The following is a 22,376-nucleotide window of genomic DNA, read 5'->3' as shown; positions in this document are numbered from 1 at the left end:
TCCCACATCGGGCTCCCTGCTCAAGAGGGAGCTTGCTTCCCCCTCTGTCTCTGCCTGCCTCTCTGCCTACTTGTGATCTCTGTCTCTGTCAAATAAATAAATTAAATCTTAAAAAAAAAAAAAAAAAAAGAGAAGAAGAAGCCAGTGGGGGATTGGAGGAAGGGGGTCAGAAGGTACAAACTTCCAGATACGGGACAAGTAAGGGCTGAGGATATGGCGTAGAAAATGGTGGCTACTACTAAGACTGCTGTATGATATGTGGGAAAATTGTGAAGAGAGCAAGAAATCCCAAGAGTTATCACAAGGATATAAATTTTTCTTTCCTTTTTTCCCCTCCTATTGTATCTACATGAGATGATGGATGCTCAGTAAGGTTACTGGGGTAACCGTTTCACAACATACTCAAGTCAAACCCTTCTCCTGGATGCCTCACGTTCATACAAGGCTCTATGTGTGTTACACCTCAGTGAAAGTTGGGGCGGGGGCAGGGAAGGAAACCAGTCGTGCGGAAGCTGGGAAAAGAAGCCGTGCAGAATCCCTGGGCCAGGGACGAACAGAAGCAGGTGTTTTCCAGGAACTTCTAGAAGCCAGTGTGCTCTGAGCTTGGTGTGCAGATGTCAGTGGCGCAATCTGAGGTGGACAAGCGGGCAAAGGCCAGATACCATGTGGTGTCAGAGTCGCGGTAAAAGACTCTGATATGGTTCTATGTGAATTTTATTCTATAGTAAAAGGAAGACTGAGTACAGCACAATTAATAGTGTCCAATAAAAAACCGTGTCTTCAGACAAATATTCTTGAACTGTAGATTGAATTACGACGCTTCCCTGCTAACAGAGCTGCCACTCGCCAAGTAAGACGGTAACTCCCGGGCATTGAGGGGAGAGTTCTTCGCCATATAACGTTAAAGGCGCACCTTCCATCCCTGACGATGTGCTCTGGGAGCCTGTAACCCCAACCCGCTCAACATTCCCTGAACCCGTAGTGCATTTTCCTTTGTTCATGCTGCTGCTTCCTTCTCACCCCTCCCTACCCTGACATCCGCCTGCTGAAATCCTACCCATCTTTCCAGATCCAGCTTACAGGCCACCTGTTCCATCAAGCCTTCCCTGCTCCCCCTGCCAGAATGGATCTTTCCTTCCTCTGTCCTCCCAGAGGACTTACCACCCGGCCTTGAACTCTAACTATTTATGTACGTTGCTCTCCCCCAGGAGTCCAGCCTACTAGGGTTCGACCAAATGGCCCTTGTGAGTTTGTGATCCCGTAGACTGCCTGGTAGAGACAGTCCCACTTAGGTGACAGAGGAAGTGAAGGCGTGCCGCGGAAGTGATGTAAAGAATAAAGAAGATGGGAAGTAAGGATTAGAATCAAGAATGAAACAGTTGTTGAGCAAATAACTCTGCTTTTAAAATCCTCTGAATAGACCATATCTCAAGGTTGAGGCTCCCTAAAAGCAATGCGTATTTTTCCCAAGTCAACCTCACTTTTGACACATACGTGCTACTTAGCAAAGATACAATTTCCTAGTTAAAAAGAACAAAAAGCAAAAAACAAGCAGGTCTGGTACTGGCTCTTCTAACTAGCTGCATGACCTTGTCCAATATTTGCTTAACCTCAGAGTCTACAGTTTTTCCATGCGAAAAATGAACTTGGTGTTAAGCGCCCTGCTTTTCTGTAAATGCACCAAATGTTATACTGATGTGAAGTAAGAAGAGAGTTCCCATTGCGTGACTGGATGAATTCCTACCCTACCTCTGCAGCAACACAGAGGCCATGCTTTCGGAATTCCTGCTGGTGACGAGACTGGAACAGGTGTCTTAGTTTGGGTAATACCAGAAGCAGACCCCGAGCCAAGGATTCAAGTGTGAGTAGTGTATGGGAAAGTGCAGGGACACAGGAGAGTGACAGAAGTGACAGGGAAGGCAAGGCAGTCAATAAAGCATGCATTTTAAACTAGCAACCACAGAGAGCAAATGGTTCTAAATCCAGTGGGACAACACCCAGAAAGCAGTGCAAAATACAATCTCACAGTCATCTTCACCTTGAAGTGAAAGAGCTGAGATATTAATACCCCTATGCCTGTCAATCATTCATTGATGCCCAGTGTAACATAATGCAGTGAATAAGAATAGTATGTTAAGACTTATTTATTTACATGGAAAGATGCTAAAAAAAATGAAAACACAAGTTTAAAGATATATAATATGCATGCTATAAACATGCATAAAAGTCTAGAGGGAAATATATTTGTGTGTGTGTGTATGTGTGTGTGTATAAAGTGTTCATTTTAGCAGAGGTTATCTTTGGGTGGGATGTTTCTCAGTGACTTTATTTTCCACTTATCTTTACCTTCTCATTTTTCTTTAATGACACGTATTGTTTAGAGCAACTTAATTTCAGAATTTAAAAAAAAAAAATCAGACCCAAAAGTCGGATCAGATAATCAGACTAGAGAGTAAAATCCAAGTAATTCAGAAATATCTATAATATACATCACATGTATTTTCAGAATTCTCCACTGATTGCTGTGGTAACTGATGTGTAGTATTAAGCCCTTTTTAAGAGACTTTTTTGCAGTCTCTGATTTTTCCAGTTTAAATTCACTCTCTGGGGAAGAGTGGGCTGACTGGAACCTGGGAAGCATTTTCAAACATGTAGCTTCTTTGCCTGAGACATCTTTGGAGATTGGATGAAGACTGAAGTCAACACTTTAGAACTTACTTCTTTGAGCGCCATCTTGTTTATCACGAGATAAATGGTTTTTCCGCTCTCTTTGAAGGAAGCAACATAGGAAGGTTGAAGGCTGATGGGTCTCAATTCTGTATTCTCTGGAAAAATCAACATGAATGTGTGCGACTTACTTTTTGTTCTCCTTTGGGGTTGGGAGTCTGGTTCCTGGGTTTCTCCTCAACCCTTTACCCCAGGCCCACCTCTTTCCTTACGTAGCAGCCGTCGGGCACTGGGTATCTTTTCTGCTAAAGATCATAGTCCTAGACAAGTTTCTGCAGTTGGAGAACTCACTGGACACAGAGAGGGTATGATAAAGAGAGAGAATGATGCTTCAAGATCTGCTTGTTCTAAAGATCTGCTTGTTCTTTGCAGAGAAGGGAGTCAGCATCCTTTTCTGCTAAGCAGCAATCAGGAGAAAGTCCAATCAGATTAATTACCTAGAATAAAAATGGACTTGTACTTTTGCTAGTAATGGATTTCCAGTCCAGAGAAATTTGTAAGTATTAATAGCATGCTAGTTCTTGGCAGGTGATAATCATTAGTGAGCAAGGAACTCTATCCTCCTGAGATGATTTCACTTTGTCACTATGTAGTAATCTTTGTCTTAATGTTCCGTTGAGGCAGGGAGAAATTTTCCCTCAATCTGCTTGTGTAGCATTACAGTTTCGAGGATAAGACTGAAAGAGGGCTTCCTGCTCTAATTACGTGTGGGCTTTGCTTGTTTGTTTTTAATGTGGGTTCTGAATTAAAAATAGTAAAATTATTCTAAATTCTTTTCTTCGAGGACCCAAGTGGAAAGATGTTCAGAGAAGGAGCTCCGTCGATGCAAATTCTTTTTTTGAATGTACAGGCCTCCTCCCTACTGGTACTGTTAACGTCAGTGTCCTTGAAACCCAGGACCAGCCTCATTCCTGGGTAGAGTAGGTCACCAGAAAACTATCGCAAAATTTTGAGGGGATCTTTCACCATCTAGGAACTTTATTTCTTTTTCTGTAATCCCCAAACTGCTAAGTACATCTCCCCTGGGAGAAAGAATAGTATTAAATCTGTTTAATGTCACTCATTCACTCTGATTTAACCCTTAACCAAATGATTTAACCATCATTTGGTCACAGCTGGGTTGCAGTTAAGGGTGGAAATTGAGGGCAGCCTTCACACCCTGCGTGGGCACAGCCCTAAGAGTGAGCGTCTCCTTAAACTTGGCACCTGGGCACCTCACTGGCTTCACCCTCCTCCTGGCCCTGACATGTCGGTTATGCTTAAGGAGCCTTCACCTAGATAGTCTAATTTGATCCTCACAGGCATCTTATGAAACCAAGCAAATACAGTGACCCCCACATCGATAAGGAGCCTAATTTGTGTATGAAGGTCTTGCAGGTAGCAGATGGACTAGAGCCTAAAGCTTCATTTTAAGGCCATGCTCTCTGCACAAAACATGCTCTTTTGTCCAAATGGAAACGAAACTGCAAAAATGGGAGGGATGGAGAGACAGGATGGCCATCGGGAGAAACCGCGCAGGACCCCTAGCTCACTCTTGTTCAGGCACCAGGAGGGAAAGGGAGTAGATGTGTCTTTGGCGAGTTCAGCTTCAAAACTAGGTGTGATGCAGAATCAAGTGCCCAGGATCAGGATGAAGGAAGAAAGCAGGAAGAGGGGGATGGAAGAAGGTGATTTAGAAGCTGGAAGTGTGTGCAGCGTGTTTGTTCATCCAAGCAAAATTATGGGAGGCAATTCAGACCCCGCTGTTTGAAGGGAGCGCTTGCCCCAAGAAAAGGCACTGACCTCAGGTACATTTGGTGTCAGCCTAAGCAGGGAAATCTCCTGGTACCCATGCTTGCCGAAACAGCAACATTGGCAATTTCTCATGACCTATTTGCCACATCTTTATATTTTTCCTAAGTATTGTCTGCATTTTGTTGTTGGATACTTCTGATGTTTACTCAGACCGCACATTCTCTCATTCTCGTCTGCCCCTTTTTCCTCCACGAGACTAATGCATACTATGCTGGATAAGCTACATTTTCTGCAATTCAGGATTATTTCCGAAGTGTCACGTTCCAGAAATTGTTTTTAAATGGTGATTCGATGTAATTATAGATGACAAGGGAATGTGCAGGTAGATACAAGGAAATATTTTTTTTTTTTAGGACATACCCAGACAAAACAAAATCCTAAAATCCCATAAAGGAAGATTGTCATCATTGTTAAAGTATGGTGAGGAGGAGAAATAAAGTACTAGAGGTCTTAATAGAGCATATCTAAAGTGGGGGGAAAAAAAAAAGTCAGTCATGGGATCCAGAAATAGTTTTCTGAGAAACACATTTTCCTAGATTTTATTTACCCTTTGGAATTCAAGGACATAATATATAGAGAAGTTGAATCACCATGTTATACACGTAAAACTAATGTAACATTGCGTGTCAACTGTACTCAGAGAAAAAATCTAAAAAGAAAAAAAAGGACAAAAGAAAAAAATGCACACAGATATTTGATCCTTGGTTCAAAGAAGGGGGAAAACACAAGATTTCTATCTCTTTGTTTAAAAAGATTTTATTTAATTATTTGACAGAGAGTGACACAGTGAGAGAGGGACGGCAAGTAGGGGGAGTGGGGGAGGGAGAAGCAGGCCTTCCCCACCCCTCCCCTGGCAGGGAGCTCAATGGGAGGCTCCATCCCAGGACCCTGGGGTCATGACCTGAGCCAAAGGCAGATGCTTAAGGACTGAGCCACCCAAGTGCCCCTATGTAACAGATTTCTTAATAAAGTTTTATTCATATTAGACAATTAGAATCCAAAATTTTAAATTCTTATGAATTATAGCAGTGGTCTTCAAAATGTGGTTCTTGGACCTGCATCATCAGTATCACCTGAAAACGTGTTAGGCAAATTCTCACCCTGTCCCCTTTCCTCCTGAACCAGAGAACTGGGGATGAAACCCAGCAATCTGGACTTTAAGGAGCCTTCTGGTGATTCTGAAGTTTGAGGACCACGGTGTTACAGAATCTCCTTGCAGGATCCAGAGAGATATCTACTGAAGAGTTTACATAAATTATTAATATAAATGCTTTATTTTGGAAGACCATCAAAATGAATTTTATGTTCATATATTTTGTAATTACTAAGGAGCAGAGTCCGCAGCGGAAGCGTGCTGGGCTTATATATTCTGTATTACTATCTCTTTAAAACTTAAAAGCAGAAATCTTTGTGTTGAAAATTTGAAGTCAAAACACTTACTCAGTAAGCAGCTATTTATATATGTAAATTGATAGGCAGAGGAAAGTTCAAGTTCAACTTTAATTCTTTATCTAAAGACTATTTCATGCCAAAAAATGCTTCCTGAATTCTAAAGAATACAATTGAGAAAAATAAATTTATTTTTTAATAAATTATGAATTATTATTTATTACAGGAATATTATTTTTATAATACCATTAATGTAATTATATAACTAATGTGATATGGCATATATTCATATCATTTATTTTTATGTTATATTTATTATATATTATAATATCACTCTTTTCATACTGCCTATATTGCATAATATAGTTATATATAATATATGTGCTGTGTTATTTATTATAAAACATATTGCTTTTATTTTGTAAATAATAAAAATATAAATTATCAATTTCTATAACTGGATTTAAAAAGTTATTTGATGTAATATATTTTTATTAACATTGTTATGAGACTATAAAACCCTCTTTAAACCTTTGAATAAGAGTCAATTTGACTTAAAATATTTGGACTTAATAGTAGTAGGCACAACTCAGAATGTACTGCATGTCGGGCTTTGCTAGTCTTTACAGCAGCTGTGTAAGATGGGTACTATTAACTATATGCTGCATATGGTGACTGACACAGAGAGGTTGATAACTGGCTTGAGATCGGAAGTCTCCTGAATCTCAGGGGGGGCACCTGGGTGGCTCAGTGGGTTAAGCTTCTGCCTTCAGCTCAGGTCATGATCTCAGGGTCCTGGGATGGAGCTCTGCATTAGGCTCTCTGCTAAGCAGGGAGCCTGCTTCCCCCCCCGCCCCCCTGACTGCCTCTCTGCCTATTTGTGAGCTCTGTCAAAAAAATAAATAAAAAAAAAAAAAAAAGGCTACTAAATCTCGGAACTGGTTTCCCAGCCCAGGCTGTCTGACTCCAGAGTTCATGTTCTTAGCTAGCAGGTCATTTCAGGTTTTTAATGCAAAAGTCTATATAATATAAACAGTATCTTGAATATTTTATAATAAAATTTTGCCTAGAAGATGATGTATGTAGTAGTAATTAATAAGGTAAGTGTCTCCATAAACTTTTTGTGGAGGAGAGTTATCACTTATTTAGACAAGGGCTCGTATCTTGTTAAGCATGCCAACAAGTGAAAATTTTAGTTGATCATTGGTATGAAGAGAAAGCTTGTGAAAATGCAAACCATTTTTATTTTAATAGGCTAAGAGGAGAAATTTAATAAAAGTCTAATGTATCTATTCATGCTCCTTCCCTGTGTACATATTACTGTGAAATAGATTAGCAATGACATGAACTTTTTTCATCTTGTTCTAAAGTTGCCCTGATTTCAGCATCTGTGAGAGAAATCTCTGTTTTTAGAGGCACATGGGCTTCAGATTCCTGTGAGTCTCAAGAAGGGCGACAAGCCTGTCTGGTTGACTCTAGTCCTCCACTTTTATAACCTCTCCCCTTTCTGCCACGTGGAAGGGTGTAGTCCCAAAGTAGAGATGGATTTGGGGGGTGGAGGACAAAGTGTACCATTTCCCAAGCACATCTTCCACTCTCTAAGGTCTACATTATTCCTCACATCCTTTCCTTCTCCAGAAACACCCCCTCCTCTATTTGCCATTTGAGATCCTATCCACACTTTGAAGCCCACACGATACACTGTCATGCACTGCAACAAAACTCTCCTGGTGATCCCAGGCAAAGTCTCTCCCCGCTTCACTACCATGGCCTCCACCCACATGACATTCACGCTATGGCTGCTCAAGTAGCTGTTAACACCCTGGGACACTGCACTTACTCTGAAAAACCGTGTCTTCAACATCCTTGCATTCTTGGAACCTCTATCGCAGCATCTTGCCCATGAAAATAAGAACGTTTTGCTCGGGCATTAGAGTTTTCAAAGTGCCTGCCCCCCGATATCATTTCATCCTCACATCTACCCTGTAAAGTAGACATCGTCATGATTCTCTTGTGTCACATGAAGAATCTGAAATTAAGACTTGGGAAGTGCTTTGCTTAGTATCACTCCGAGTCTCCTCACTCTATGTCTGGGCTTCTTCCATGCATTCTGTCCTCAAATATGTGCTGAAAGAATTAACAAATTTAAAAATAAATTAATCAATTCTAGGGTAATCAGGATCCTATTGCGAGGTTGATTTAAGGTCTTCCATTACTTTCCCACAACCTTTTAGACTTCTCTGAAGATCTCCACCGTTTCTCCACAGATAGTAGTGGCAGAGAGAATTGGGTATGGATGTAATTGCCATGTGGAATCTGGCAGCTGTGGCCTAGAGAACTCATCTCCCCTCCCAAAGGTTTTTGAGGAATACCCTGACAATGAGTATCTGAACAGGAGGGAGATTCTTCTAGTTTCCAAAGTGCCAAATACCAGATGAATTCCTACCTGAGTGTGAAGATTTTTCCTTCTCAATCCCAATCTTTTTTATGGGGCTCACTATATATATATTTTTTAATATTCTGCTTTGTATCGCCCAAATAATCAATTGCCTACCATTTCTTACAAATGATTTTAGTTGGGTATCTCAATGAGAGCTATAAACTAGTTGTCTCACTAAGGAAAGGGAGAAGCCGAGAACAGTAATGGTGAATGACAGCAGTCATCATGATTTCAGCTATGACATATGGCTCAAGCTTGTTCTTCATGCCCTATCATATAAAGAAAGCCTGAGATATAAAATTTTCAAATAAGACTCACCCCCCCTTACCCAATCTTGAGATTGTTTAAGAATGCAGATTCCCAATCTCTGCCCTAGGACTTCTGATTTATTAGTGTCTACCAGAAAGTCTTATCATCTGCCCTTTAAGTAAACTCATAGGTAATTCTAATAGAAGTGATTAGTAGACCACAATTTGGGAAACAATCAGATACAACTGTGCCTCTTGTGATTCTGGCATGTGGATTACTTTTGTGATCATTTTAACCTGCTATCTCTTCCCAAGATCCTTTCATAGATGTTAATCTTATTAACCCTCATAAGCAGCCAGAAAGCTTGCCATGGATTTGGCTGAACCCATAAGAATTTACGGTGTAACATCTGTTAAGAGTTCCAATTTCATTTATTTTACCGTCAGTGAAATTGAGGTCTCAGAACCTGGGCGGAGGTAGGTTGGAAACAAATAAAAAGAAAAGAATTGACTGCAAAATAAGACGTACTAATCAGAAACGTTTTTCAGAAAGCCTCGATAAGGCTAAACAGTAGAGAAGCAAGTTCTTTTATACCCATTGTTTAGATGAGCAAACAAGGAGAAAAAGAATTACCTTGCCAAAGGTTGTGGAGTAAAGAAGCCATCAAGAAAAAAATAAGCCAACTACCTACAGTCTTCAGACCACACACCTTCAGCTTCCTGCTCTTTGAATTTAATGGCACATGTATGTGAAGATTCATGACTTGCTCTCAAGAAATGACCTTGAATTCTTGGATATTTGGTCTTTAGAAAATAAGTTGTTTACTTGGCTCAGTTATTCTAAAAACATAGGTTGCTCACATAGATTTAGTCTGTGCCTGATTCTTTTTCATTGTGAATTTCCATAAATCTAATAGCTAAAATTGTAAAATATTTTATGCAGAATATACACATAGGTAACCATAAGTTTATTATTTAGAAATTGCAGATATTGTTAAGTAGGTAATTTAATAGTTTGTGAATTGATCAAAATATCTACAAACTTGGTATTAAGGCTAACATCCCAAACTCTAATTGCTCAAAGAACTATGTTTCGTGATGCTCTAGTTTTCAAGTTAGGACCAAAACCATATTCAAGAAATATCCATGTAAATAGTAGACCCACCTCTCATCATCACTCATATATGTAAACTTTGTTTTTTAATGCAGTGTCCAAATGGTGGGAACCAAAATCGAAAAAAGAAATTCCTTCAATACTCAAGAGTAACACAACATATTTGTATGTCATTGTTGGAGAAAGTTATGTTTATAGTAAAGAAGAGGAATCTAAATTAGGAACACTCTAAGATTTCCCTTATTTCCATTTTTTTTTTGGTATGACACATGAGAGAAGAAACATGTTTTTAATTTTAGAACTTCTCTTTGTTGAAATAAGTTGCGACAACATCACTTTTGTGGCCCACTCAATTCCATGTTAGTTCTGAGGAATGGAACTTCTATTTACTTTGATATTGACAGTGCCAGGAATGTTTTTAAAGCTCAGTTAAAGAAGAGATCCTAGCTTTGCATGACTCTGAAAGAAAAATAAGAAAGATCCACTATAAACCAAAGACTAATTTTGGCGCCTACTTTAAATAGAAACAGAATAATTCATTTGGAAATTATGTGTAAATCTTTCAAATATGAATCTATTGATTTGTTTATTAGATAAGTACTGAAACTGAGTGAGGAAAAACATGTAGCATGTTACTAAGAAATATACCTCAGAAACAGAATAAAAAATCTACCAAGTAATTCTTATGTATTGTTTCCTGAAATATTGATTACATGGTTGTTTAAAAAAAATACTACAAACAAATATAAAAAAAAGAACTAGCAGAGCTTAATAAACCTCAATTCATTGAGTTTAATTTAGTTCCAATTGGGATATCTGAAATTTAAAGAAAAAATTGTTAAAATTTCTGATATATTCTATATCACATCCAAATATCTAATAATTTTTACTCCAAAGAGTTCAGTTTAAAATGTTTGAAAGTCTTCTGAATATTTTATTTATTTATTTTTAAAGATTTTATTTATTTATTTGACAAAGATCACAAGCAGGCAGAGAGGCAGGCAGAGGAAGACGCAGGCTCCCCGCTGAGCAGAGAGCCTGATGAGGGGCTTGATCCCAGGACCCTGGGACCATGACCTGAGCCAAAGGCAGAGGCTTTAACCCACTGAGCCACCCAGGCACCCCTCTTCTGAATATTTTAATTGGAGTTGTGTTCTTTAACTTTCACCCCTCCCCCATAGTTAGTACTACAGTACTAACTAGGTCAACCAGGGATACTTGGCAGGGACTATGGACTCGTTGTGTGGTTTCACAGTTTCTTAAAAAAAGAAGAAGAAGAAGAAGTTTTGTAACCAAACCAAACCAAACCAAAGCTATGATTCTCCAGATTTTGTGGTTTCCCTAAACTCTGAACCGGAAATATGGAGGGGCGATGCTAGTAACGTGACCAGCTGTCACAAGGCTACATTACATTCCCCAGATGAATGCAGGAAACTCAGTCAAGAAAGGGAAGGCAGGGGCACCTCTCTGGCTCTATGGGTTAAGCCTCTGCCTTTGGCTCAGGTCATGATCCCAGGGTCCTGGGATCAAGCCCTGCATCAGGCTCTCTGCTCAGCAGGAAGCTTGTTTACCCCTCCCTCTCTGCCTACTTGTGATCTCTCTCTCTCTCTCTCTCTCTGTCAAGTAAATAAATAAAATTAAAAAAAAAAAAAAAAGGAAAGGAAGGCAGATCCATTTACAAGATTCATAAAAGACTACATTTGGGAGGAAGCGGTTGGAGGAGCTAACCCAAGGTGCAGAAAGAACATAGTCAATTCTGTTGTGGGCCCCAGTAAATTAAAGTGGGTTGTCTATGAATTCAAATTTTTACTTAAGCTTTCATGCTGCCTTGGTGAATTACTGGTGTACATCACTGAGCTCATAGGTTTTCTTTCTTTCTTTCTTGTCTGTTTTCTCCAGAGAATTCATTTCTATAAGGTGTGTGGCTGTTTGCCTTGGGAAGTTGGAAGAAATGTTTTTTAAAATTACCTCCATAGGATGCATAGGAATTCAATTAATTTTTCTTCTTATTTTGGGCAGACAGCCTCTCTATATTGGGGTTTGCCATTGACAAATGCTCTATGATTTTACAAGAGTGATTTTGTTCTTTCTTCTTTTTTTCCCAGCATAGCATGTATCACCAAAATTCTGATATTGTTTTACATTCTCCTTCTGTGTAAGTTTCTTAAAAAAATAGTCTTTCTATGATGGTATTTGGAATGAACGACATATTAATAATATAAATGTTATAACATACCAAATGTAAGAGAAGGGTTACCCTTTAGGAAATATCCAATAAAAGTTACTGAAATCCAAGTTTCAATTAAGTAAATCTTAGGTTCATATTCTTTTCCACCATGTAATCTCAGTTTTGTTCCCACTGGAGTATAATCTTGTGGTCTTATTTTTTGTAAAAAAAAAAAAAAAAAAAAAATTAGAATAACACTTACCACACTTACCACAAAGAGTCTTCCAAAACTGCCCACTTGCCTTTGCCCTCGCCTTCCACATTCTTCCTGCCCCCACCTGCCCACCAGTGGTTCCAGTACCCTACTTCACTGACTTCCAAGCTGGCTGTCAGGACCAACTCAAACCTTACTAGTTCTACCTTCAAATACCTGATACTCCTCTTGTCTTCTGCAAGTAAACATTTTCCCTTATTTTTATCCATTGACACCTTCTCGGAGGAAAAGCACCCCTTCCTGCTCCAAGGGCTTTCCTCAGTGTCCCAGAGTTCTTAAATGCATCATAGAAGTACTTGGGTGAAGAAATGTAGGAAAAGCCCTAGTGCTATGGGAGAGAGTTTATTGCTTCATCATTAGGCTATACAGTGCTAGGTTCTTCCTCTGAGAACTTACTCCTTCGATGATACCTTTTTGCCTTACCAGTTCCCTTTTTTGACTTTTTAGGACTGAATCCTGTCCAACAACAATAACAAAAATGTTAAACATTCCTCCCATTTGAGATAAGTAGCCCTTAACTCATTCCTGGATCCCTATCAAACTATAATCTCATCTCTGAGATCGTTAGCTCTGAATTTACCAACCCAGAAACAGAGCTCTAGCTCCTCTGGAGCTGTTAGACTACACAGCAGCTTTGAGACGTATTCAAGCACAATTCTCAACAGAAGGCCTGATGAGGCCTGATGCTAAATCCAGATTTCACCACTTACTGACTATGTGACTTTGGAATTTCAGTCTCTCATCTTGGGCCTCGAAGTAGAAAGCTGGGCCTGACAAGAGCAAGACAAGAACAACTCTGGTACAGCATGCAAGAGAGTGCCAAAACCCTAAGTAATCAAGATAAATAATACTTTCATGCAATATTTTAAAGAATAAAAATGAGTGCAAAAATCCATGATGAACAAAACATCAGCATTTTAAACATAGATGGTGTCAGCAATGATACTCTTAGTCATATGTACTAAGCTCAAACCAAAAGGGGAAAATCCAACTAGCGTTGATCCTATCTTTTAAAATTTTGATGTTTTTATTCATCTTGGATTTTTTTCATGGATTTGGTGTTTGGTTTTGTTTCCTAAGCATTTTCTTGAAGTGTTATTTCTCTTAATTACTGAGGTTTTGGGTCCTACTTCAGTTTTTATTTCAGGGAAGTGCCTTACTTCCTTACCCTGATCCCTGCTCTGCCCACACATTAGCACTGTTTTGATAGGTTTGCTTCCAAACGCCAGGGACTAATTTTAATGTAAGATTAAAGACTGATTCAGATAATAGAAACATCATTTTATTTTGCCAGTAAGGGACGTTGACAATTGGTGTCAGTCATGTTAATACACCCAAAGTCCCTTTTCAGAGCATTTCCCTCCATACAGCTCACTGTGGGCTACCAGTCTAGACACCTGGGTAAAACAAATGCTCAATTCAGTGATCATCCAACAAGTCATCTGACTTGACTTGCTTGCCTGAGATATTTAGGTGATTCAGTCAACATTTTTGACTTGATGATTTCCCATACCACCAATCCACCAAGAAAAACGAAATAAGAATTATGGGAGACTACCTCACAAGTGTAAGAAAACTGACTTTTAACCCTCCCTAATCATTAGCCAAAGGTAAAGCCCAGCAGGGGATAAAATAGACTTGATGTTGGCAGTGTCTCTGATTGTTGACATAGGGACATCAATGGTCAGCTGCTGGAGAAGACGTTACTCTTTAAGATAATTTGAGTTTCCGGTGGTATGTCTAATAATATAGAATGCAGAAAAATAATGCTTAGAAAAGTCAGGATAAGTCTTATCTGTCAGGTAGTGCCAACTCCTTCCGTTATTGTTCGAGTGCTTAATATTCACTTTATAGAGAGCCAAAGTAATGGGGAACACACTAGTGAAACAAACTCAATTTCCTCATTAGCCGCTGCTTGAAATTCTTCCACAAAGTATGTGCAGTGTAAAAGATTTGTCCGAGTACACCAGAACGCAAATACATCTTCTTTTAATGGAAAATTTAAAAAATTCCTAATAAATCTATTGGAATATTCCAGCCATAATGAAAAGTAGGGAAGACAAGAGAATGGGAAGAATTTAAGCTTATTTAGTCCAGCGTCAGTCACAGCTTGGATCAAAAGGTGCCAAAATTCTCATGGGGCCTTGTGGGTGTAATTAGACTCCCTCCAGGAGTCAGCCAGTTCTGAGTGGTGATACTGACGTAGGTGCCTGGTCCTGGCAGTCAGAATGTCTCGGGGACTAGGGAGTTGATGATGAACCCAACACTTGCATTTGGCTTCATTATCTCCTCAAACAAAATCAATAGTTCAAATTCCTCAATTTGAAAACTGAGAAGTAATTGGTAGTGGAACTTGAGGGCCCATGTGTCACCCCTGAAAAGTTCATTGCAGGGCAGGGACTACCATCCATGCCAGAGAAGAAACTGATCTGAATTCTTCTCTAAAGATCGGTCCTAATCAGGTATTTAACAGTGGGCGGCTTCTTGGAAATCCATGGATGCAAACAGTTCTCATTCTACAGGTGATGAAACTTCTTCAAGGCCACACACCTTTTAGAATAGAAGCCAGATTTATGGGATTTCTTTTCTAGTGTTCCTTTTGAGGAATGCCATCTGGTAAGCTGAATATCGTTAGAATATCATCAGTTAGACTAGAGTCAGGAAAACCGTCGAAAAATACTTACGCATGAATGTTTCTTATAGATATACTGGTTCTATATCAAAATCAATAACAATTTCAGTGTTCCAAATGTTGAAATATTATATGATTGAAATTGGGAATATGCAGATATTTAACCCGGATAGACCAGGTCCTTCCTGCCTCCACTGTTTCCCACCTAAATCACGAGTCAGGCTTCATTCATTGCATGCCCATAGGGTATGAAGCACTAAGCTCAGAACAGGGATGATTCATATCAAAAGAAAACAAGGGATTTAATATTGTAATACATGCAGATGATTACATCTACATACATTTTACTAATGTACTCACTCAAAAAGAATGTAGAAAAAATATGTGGGACATGACCTACAAAAACATGATGCCTTGGGTTACCTGGCACTGTCATTTTTGGAATGATTTCATTGGTGTTGGTAAATGAAAAAGGGAAACCCCAGAACAGAACTGTCAGGACTGTGTTAACTTCTCCCAGGAGACACTCCACAGACCCCAGGGTAGAGCCCAGTTCCAACGGGGGAGTATCGCCGTTTGTGGACATGAAGTGTCTCAGACCTTCTGAGGCACATTTGTCCTTTACTGAAGTTTCCTCAACTTTCTGAAAGGTGTTCACAAAACCTTCCCACCCTAATTAATTTAGTTTTTAAAAGATAGTATCAGAGACCTAACAACACCAAGCTTCCCCGTGAAAGCATTTCAACACCTATGAAAATCAAATAAACACGCCCAGCTGTACATCTACAACTGAAAGCACTGGAAGAAAACAAGATTTCTAACCAAATCGTAAGAACATAATGGATGGGAAGTCCACGTGACCACCAGAAAGCTAGTGGGAGGCAAAGGACAGCCAATATAACATTGACACACTTTTTTTTTAAAGATTTTGTGTATTTATTACAGAGAGAACATGAGGGCGCGGGGGGGGGGGGGGGGGGGAGGGAGGAGTGGACTCCCTGCTGAGCAGGAAGCCTGATACGGGGCTCCATCCCAGGACCCTGAGATCGTGACCTGAGCCGAAGGCAGACGCTCCACCGACTGGGCCACTCAGGTGCCCAACACACATTTTTAATTGCATTTTTAAAAAGCTTTACTAAGGGGGTGCCTGAGTGGCTCAGACACAAAGCGTCTGCCTTCAGCTCAGGTCATGATCCCCGGGTCCCAGAATGAAGTCCCGCATCGGGCTCCCTGCTCGGTGAGAATCGGCTTCTCTCTCTCCCTGTGCCACCCCCCCACAACTCCTGCTATTTCTCACTCTGCTGTCTCTCTCTCTCTCTCAAATAAATAAAATTTAAAAAAAAAAAGCCTTAGAAAGGTACGGTTGTCATACAATAAACTATGCTTAGTTAAAACGTACGTTTTGACCTATATCAAGACGGTGAGCATATCCAGCCAGTGCATTTTCTAGAGTTTTCTGTAAATACAGTCCATATGTCTAGCTTCTTTAACTCATGATTATTTTGATACTTACCCATGCTGTTTTATCGATAGTTCAGTGTTTTTTTTTTTCTATGTAGTATTCCATTGTATGGCTCTCCCACAATTAGTTCATCTATTTACTTTTCGTGGACATTTGAGTTGTTACAAATACAGCTGCTACCGACCTGTTTGTGCAAGTCTGGATAAAGGGATCCTTTCCTTTCCCTTGGTTAAAGCCTAGAAATGAAGTGACTGTATCAAATTCTAGGTATGGGTCCAACTTTTTTATTTTAACTAAAGTGGTTTATTTTCTAAAGTGGTGGTACCATTTTACATTTGCACCAACAGTGAAATAGTCACAGTTCCTAACATTTGAAATGGTCACCCTTTCTAGCATTTTAATAAGTATGCAGTAGTGTCATGTGACCTTAATTTGCATTTCCCTAATGACTGCTGATGTGAAGCATCTTTACATGTGCTTTGATGAAGTGATGATTAAACCCTTTGCTCATGTTTTGGGTCATTTTCTTACTAATGAATTTTGAGACTTCAGGATATAGTCAGTCTGGATACAAGTCCCTTATCTGATAGATGTTCTACAAATATAGTTTCCTAGTCTGTGGCTTATCTTTTCATTATTTAAATGACCTCTTTAACAGTTTATTTTAAAGAGCTGACATTTTAAATTTTGATGATAAAATTCAATTTATCATTTTTAAAAATATATTGTACTTTGGGTATCATATCTAAGAAGTCTTTGCCTGGCCTAAAGTCACAAAGATTTTCTTCTATATTTTCTTAAAGAGGTCTGTATTTTAAGTTTTACATTTATACCTACCTCAAGTAACTTTTTGCATACATTGCAAAGTACAGGTCAAAGTTCATTTTTTCATATATCGGTTGCCCCAACTCCACTTGCTAAATAATCTATCCTTTCTCTATTGAACTGCCTGTACATGTTTGTCAAAAATAATGTGTGAATCTATTTCTGGACAATCTATTCTTTTTCTTTCATTAATTTGTCTAGATGCTAATGACATGCTATCTCAATTACAGTAAATTCATAAGAAGTTTTGAAATCAGAAAGTGTTCACATACCAACATTGTTCTTTTTTTAGAATTGTTTTGGTTATTTAAGTTCTTTTCATTTCCACATGAACTTTGGACTCCGCTTGATAAAATACCCACAAAAAAAAAAAAAAAAAAGACCTGCTTAGGATTTTATTGAAATTGAATTAAATCAGTAGATCCATGTAAGGATTGTTGTCATCTTAACAATACTGAGTATTTCAACCCATAAATAAGATGTCTCTCCATTTACTCGTCTTCTTTAATTTATGTCAGTAAAGTTCTGTAGTTTTCAGTGTACAGGTTTGTGTAATTTTCGTTATTTTTATTCCTAAATATTTCATATATTTGTTATTGTGATATCACTTTTTAATTTCAATTTCCAAATTTTTGTTCCTAGCATATAAAAGTGAGGTTGAAGGGGTCAGCACCTGTGTCATTCAGATGTCAACTATAGTTTCTATTGCTATGTCCTCGAGTTCATTAATCTTTTCTTTTATCATATATAATCTTTCATTAAAATCCTTATCCCGTGTATTTTCTTTCAGTGTATTTTTAATCTCAGATATTGTAGTTCCCCTTTCTAGAAGTTGATTTAGGTCTTTTCTATATTTTTCAGGTCTCAACTTTCTGAACATAATGGGATATAGCTATAATAACTCTTTAATGTACTTTTCCGCTAATCTTACCATTTGTGTCCATTCTTAGTTGGTTTCAATTGATTGCTTTTTCTCTTCATTGTGGTTTATATTGTTCTAATTCTTTGCATTCCTAGTAATCTTGGATTGGATACGATACATTGTAAATTTTACCTGCTGGGGACTGGATAATTCTTTAGTGCTTTAAATATCCTTGGGTTTTGTTCTGGGGAACAGTTAAGTTACATGGAAACAGGCTGATCCTTTTGGATCTCTAGTACATTTGGAGAATTCTTTTCCTGGCCCTGGGTAGTTGCTTTACATGAATTCTCTGATCAGTATTCAGCTGAACTCTAGAAGGGGACCCACTGAAGATACCTGAAGTTCTCTCCCTGCGGCACTCTCTACTCTCACAGTTTCGGTTATGAGAACTCTAGCTGCCTTGACCTCCCCAGACTTTCAGCTTTATTTCTTCAACTCAGGAAATCCATTGGGCTCCACCTGTGTCCCTCTCCCTGCAGCACCACCCAGAAACTCTCTCAAAGCAATCATCTGAGGCAATCATAAGGCCCACTTTGCTTGTTTTCCATCTCTCAAGGATCAGTGCCTTTTGTTTTCTTGGTTCCTTGTCTTGAAAACCACAGTTTCAAGTATTTTGTCTGTTTTATTTTGGTTTGGTTTTGGTTTGGGGGTTTGGTTGGTTCAGTCAGGAGCATAAATTCAATCCCCTCTTTTTTAACTTGGCCAGAAATAGAGGTCCTCAGTGTAATTTGTAACCTGTTATAAAACTAATCTGCATTTTCTTTTGGAAGATGTGTATTTATATTTCTCAGAATCTCTAATAATTTAAAGTTTGATGCTGAAATATCAAAGGAAAAAATTGTTCCCTGGTTTCAAAGAAAAACACAAAATCTCAAAGATTAAATGATTTAGTGTCCATCTGTGGCTTTGATGCAAACTACTGCCTATAAAAAGTCTTTCTTGAGTGTTCAGAGTTAAGGATGACTATTCCTTAAACTGTCATATAATTTAGTGACATCAAGTTTACGGAGGAAACAATAAATAGGAATAACTTCTTAGTATACTTATTTGAAATGACTGAACCCAACATGTAAATAAGAGGTATGTCCTCCCTAAAACATTGCTTTAATTGATGACTCTCATTGTAATTGGTAGACATGGAGCCCACAGAACCATCTGTAAAATGTTATTCATATCTCAAGCTTTCTCACGTAAATTTATAAAATACAATGAAAGAAGAGTGTAGTCAATTTGGGTAATAGAAGGTGCATTCAATTTTAGTGATTTAGATTGTAATTTGACACTGTCATTTCCTAAGTAAATACAGTCTAGCATTAGGAGATACAGAGGCTATGCATAGCTTCCGAGTAGACTTTTGTCCTGAACTAAATTTTAAAAAGTATAATTAGGATCCCTCAGACATACATTGAACAACGGGGGATCCTCTATCCATGTAGATCAAAATGTTACATAAGGCAAACACCAAGAGACATATAAAATCAAGTCAGGGGAAGACCCAAGTTTGGTGGGGCTTAAAGCTTAATTTGAGAAACTTCTTCAAGGAACAAAAATCCCAAAATTATAAATATGTAACTCTGACAAAAAGGAAATCCACGCGCTCATTCTAAAAGTCGTCCATTACTGGAAGTTCATTCACCCACATATAGGAGTGCCTGTGAACCACGTAACTATATCCTACCAAACCCAAAATGAATGTGTGTCCAACTCGGATTCTCCCAGAGATGTGCAAAATATGCTCCTGGCCACGCCAGTGTTTCCTGACACAAAGCAAGGTATGGAACAGGGTGGGGTTGAAGTGCAGAGGGGTTCAGTATTTAACAACCGCAGCTGATACAGCTTCCCTTTGCAAATGTTACAAAACCTTATGATCGTGTGAAAATACGGCTAGCCTCTGCAGGATCCTGAGGTTACACTTTGATTAGCCTTATCCTAGATCTAACTCAGAAAGAAGGATACAGAGGAAGTCCAGACCGGTAATAGGGTTTAAAGTTGTCACAGCTCTGCCTTCCTCCAGAGTAATTTTAGAAAACTCAACAGTGGGGACTCATACAGACCTTGCCTTGAATATATCCGTAAACACCGCAAGTTCAAAGGCCACTGGGAACAAGTTAGCCTGTACGTTTAGTTTAACCAAGCACATGAAGTGGAAGGTAACTTAAAGGAAACAAGCGTGTAAGGGATGGGAAGGTGAGGCCATCTAGATATGCGGTCCCACCAACACGACATTTGCAAAATGATGTGGGATTCGAGGTTCACCTGGTCCTGCTAGCAGTCGCTATGGAAACGGCCCGAGTTTCCCATGCGTCCCCTTGACTAACGCCCTGGGAAACGCAGACAAAAGGTAGCAATCCTATCCCATCCTTGGATTAAGAGCTGGGCACAGAACATTTTTTTCCATCCTCCGCTATTTTGTTCTTGTCTAAATCAATTTGTTCTGCCGTTATATTACAGAACGTAGTCCTACAGCCATTTTTGCTCCCCTGCTTCTTCCCCTTTACTGTGCAGCCCCGAGCAGGCAGGAGCCCATCCTTCCCTGAACCAACCTGGGGAGCAGTATGTTCTCCACTCCCCAGACTTCATACTTTTGGGCATATGCGGTGGGTGTGTAAAGAGATGTGAAGTTCAAAACCAGTATGTGTCTGCACGGGCACAGAAATGCACACCGCGGGCTCTGGAGTCCTACAGATGTTTGCACGGGAAAATCTGCAGGGAAAGCCCTGCACCAGATATAAATGATTTCCCCTAGAGATATTGGAAATTCCTGGACCTTCTCCAGGACCCTGTCTCTTGGTGTCTTTCCCACAGAGTAATATTAAACTAATGTCGTGGATTACACCTACAGTGAAGGGCGACACCGGACACCGGGCAGCCCCCTGGAGGATTAAATCCTGCTTTCTGACACCACCTGTCAGCGTTGGAATCGTAATCCCTGGGAGCACAGGATGGCTGGGGCTCGGGGGCAGGGCTGCTTCTAAAGGTTACGGCAGCTCTTGTCATTTTTCAGTTTCAGTCATTTCCTTAGACTGACAAGGTGAATTGACTGTATTAGGACGGCGTCCGAGCCACCGCCGTGGATTTGGTGAGCCGGGGTCATAAGGTTCACAAAAGGAACGGGGCCCCGGGACCATCTGTTTATGTTTACCATCGCTCTCCTCTGAGTCAGCAACGAGACGATTGCATCACCTCCCTCTACACAACCACCGGCACCCCACACGCACACTAATCCAAACAAGTTTATGTGGTGGTGGTGGTGGTGGTTTTTCCCCTTTCTGTAGGGAATCTTTCAATTAGCAAGAAGCAGCGTCGGGCTGCATTTGATCTTCACAGAGTAGCCCGTAATCCATTTCCCTCATCAATGTTTCGCGAGGCCAGGTGACACCTTATTAAAACGAGATCTTTTTATGGGGTGGAGGAGAAAGAACATGACTTTTGGGTTCAGACGACAGTTCCCAACCCCGACGTTCTGTGACTTTGGTCAAGTTTCTTACTCTTTCTAAGCATTAGGGAACTTTTCTCTCCGTGAGGTTGATAATAGCTATTTTGGAGACCTGGTGGGAGGACTCAGAAAGTGATATCCAAGTATGTGACGATTACTAAGTACACAGTGAGTATTTCCAGCTCACGGTTCCTATGGCAGGTGGTTTTTTTTTTTTTTTTTTTTTAAGTGCAGCATTATTTTGTGTGACTGATGACAATGGTCTCAGTTTTCAGCAAGCGTCTCAAGGAATTTTTTCAGCAAAAACCTTGTTACTTTATTCAGTAAAAACCTTGTAAAATCCAAGTATGGGATAGGAATGCTAGGATAAAAATGATTGATTCTGAGAAAATTTCATTTTATTATTTTTATGGCAAGAGCTATTTAATGTGAAGGTATTTATTTATGGAACCAAAAGGTCTTACTCTTTTTAACTGCATTTTCCATGTCCACCCTTGCCTGGGCCTGTTATGGTGGACAAAGAGAATGCAGTGGAATCAACTGGAAAACTGGAATCTGCAATCTTCACTTGGCTTTACCACATATAACCCTTCAAGTCTTTTCACTCCCTTGTGGGTGATCTTTCTTCCAACTAGCAGCCCTTACTTTCTGCATTCAATTAATCTACAAGTGTTGACTGAAGACCTACAGTAAGCCGGTACCATATTAAACACTATGGAGTCTGCAAGAGAAATAAATGATGACAGATTTTAGAGTACTTATTGGTTCACGAGCCCCTCATGGAACAGGTCTCCTTCCTTCCTGGTCTCATCTCAAAAGAGATGATTTCCGTACTCCAGGAGCTTGACACCTGGGAGACGTGAGTCATACCTACGAGTCAACTAGCAAACAGTGGCCTGTCTGTGTATAAAATTAAGTCATGTGACCGAAACATAACCTAAACCAT

At 39.5% G+C, this 22,376-nt stretch overlaps 1 protein-coding gene across 2 annotated transcripts in view; it reads left to right on the top strand.

The window, feature by feature from the left end:
• GREM2 (gremlin 2, DAN family BMP antagonist) overlaps positions 1-22,376 on the top strand; it is a 108,313-nt gene that overhangs the window by 20,845 nt on the left and 65,092 nt on the right. The gene's annotated exons all lie outside the window — the stretch shown is intronic.

The sequence above is a fragment of the Mustela nigripes genome, chromosome 10 (assembly GCF_022355385.1).
Source record: "Mustela nigripes isolate SB6536 chromosome 10, MUSNIG.SB6536, whole genome shotgun sequence".
Lineage (NCBI taxonomy): Eukaryota > Metazoa > Chordata > Mammalia > Carnivora > Mustelidae > Mustela > Mustela nigripes.
This window is presented reverse-complemented; position numbering and strand designations above follow the sequence as displayed.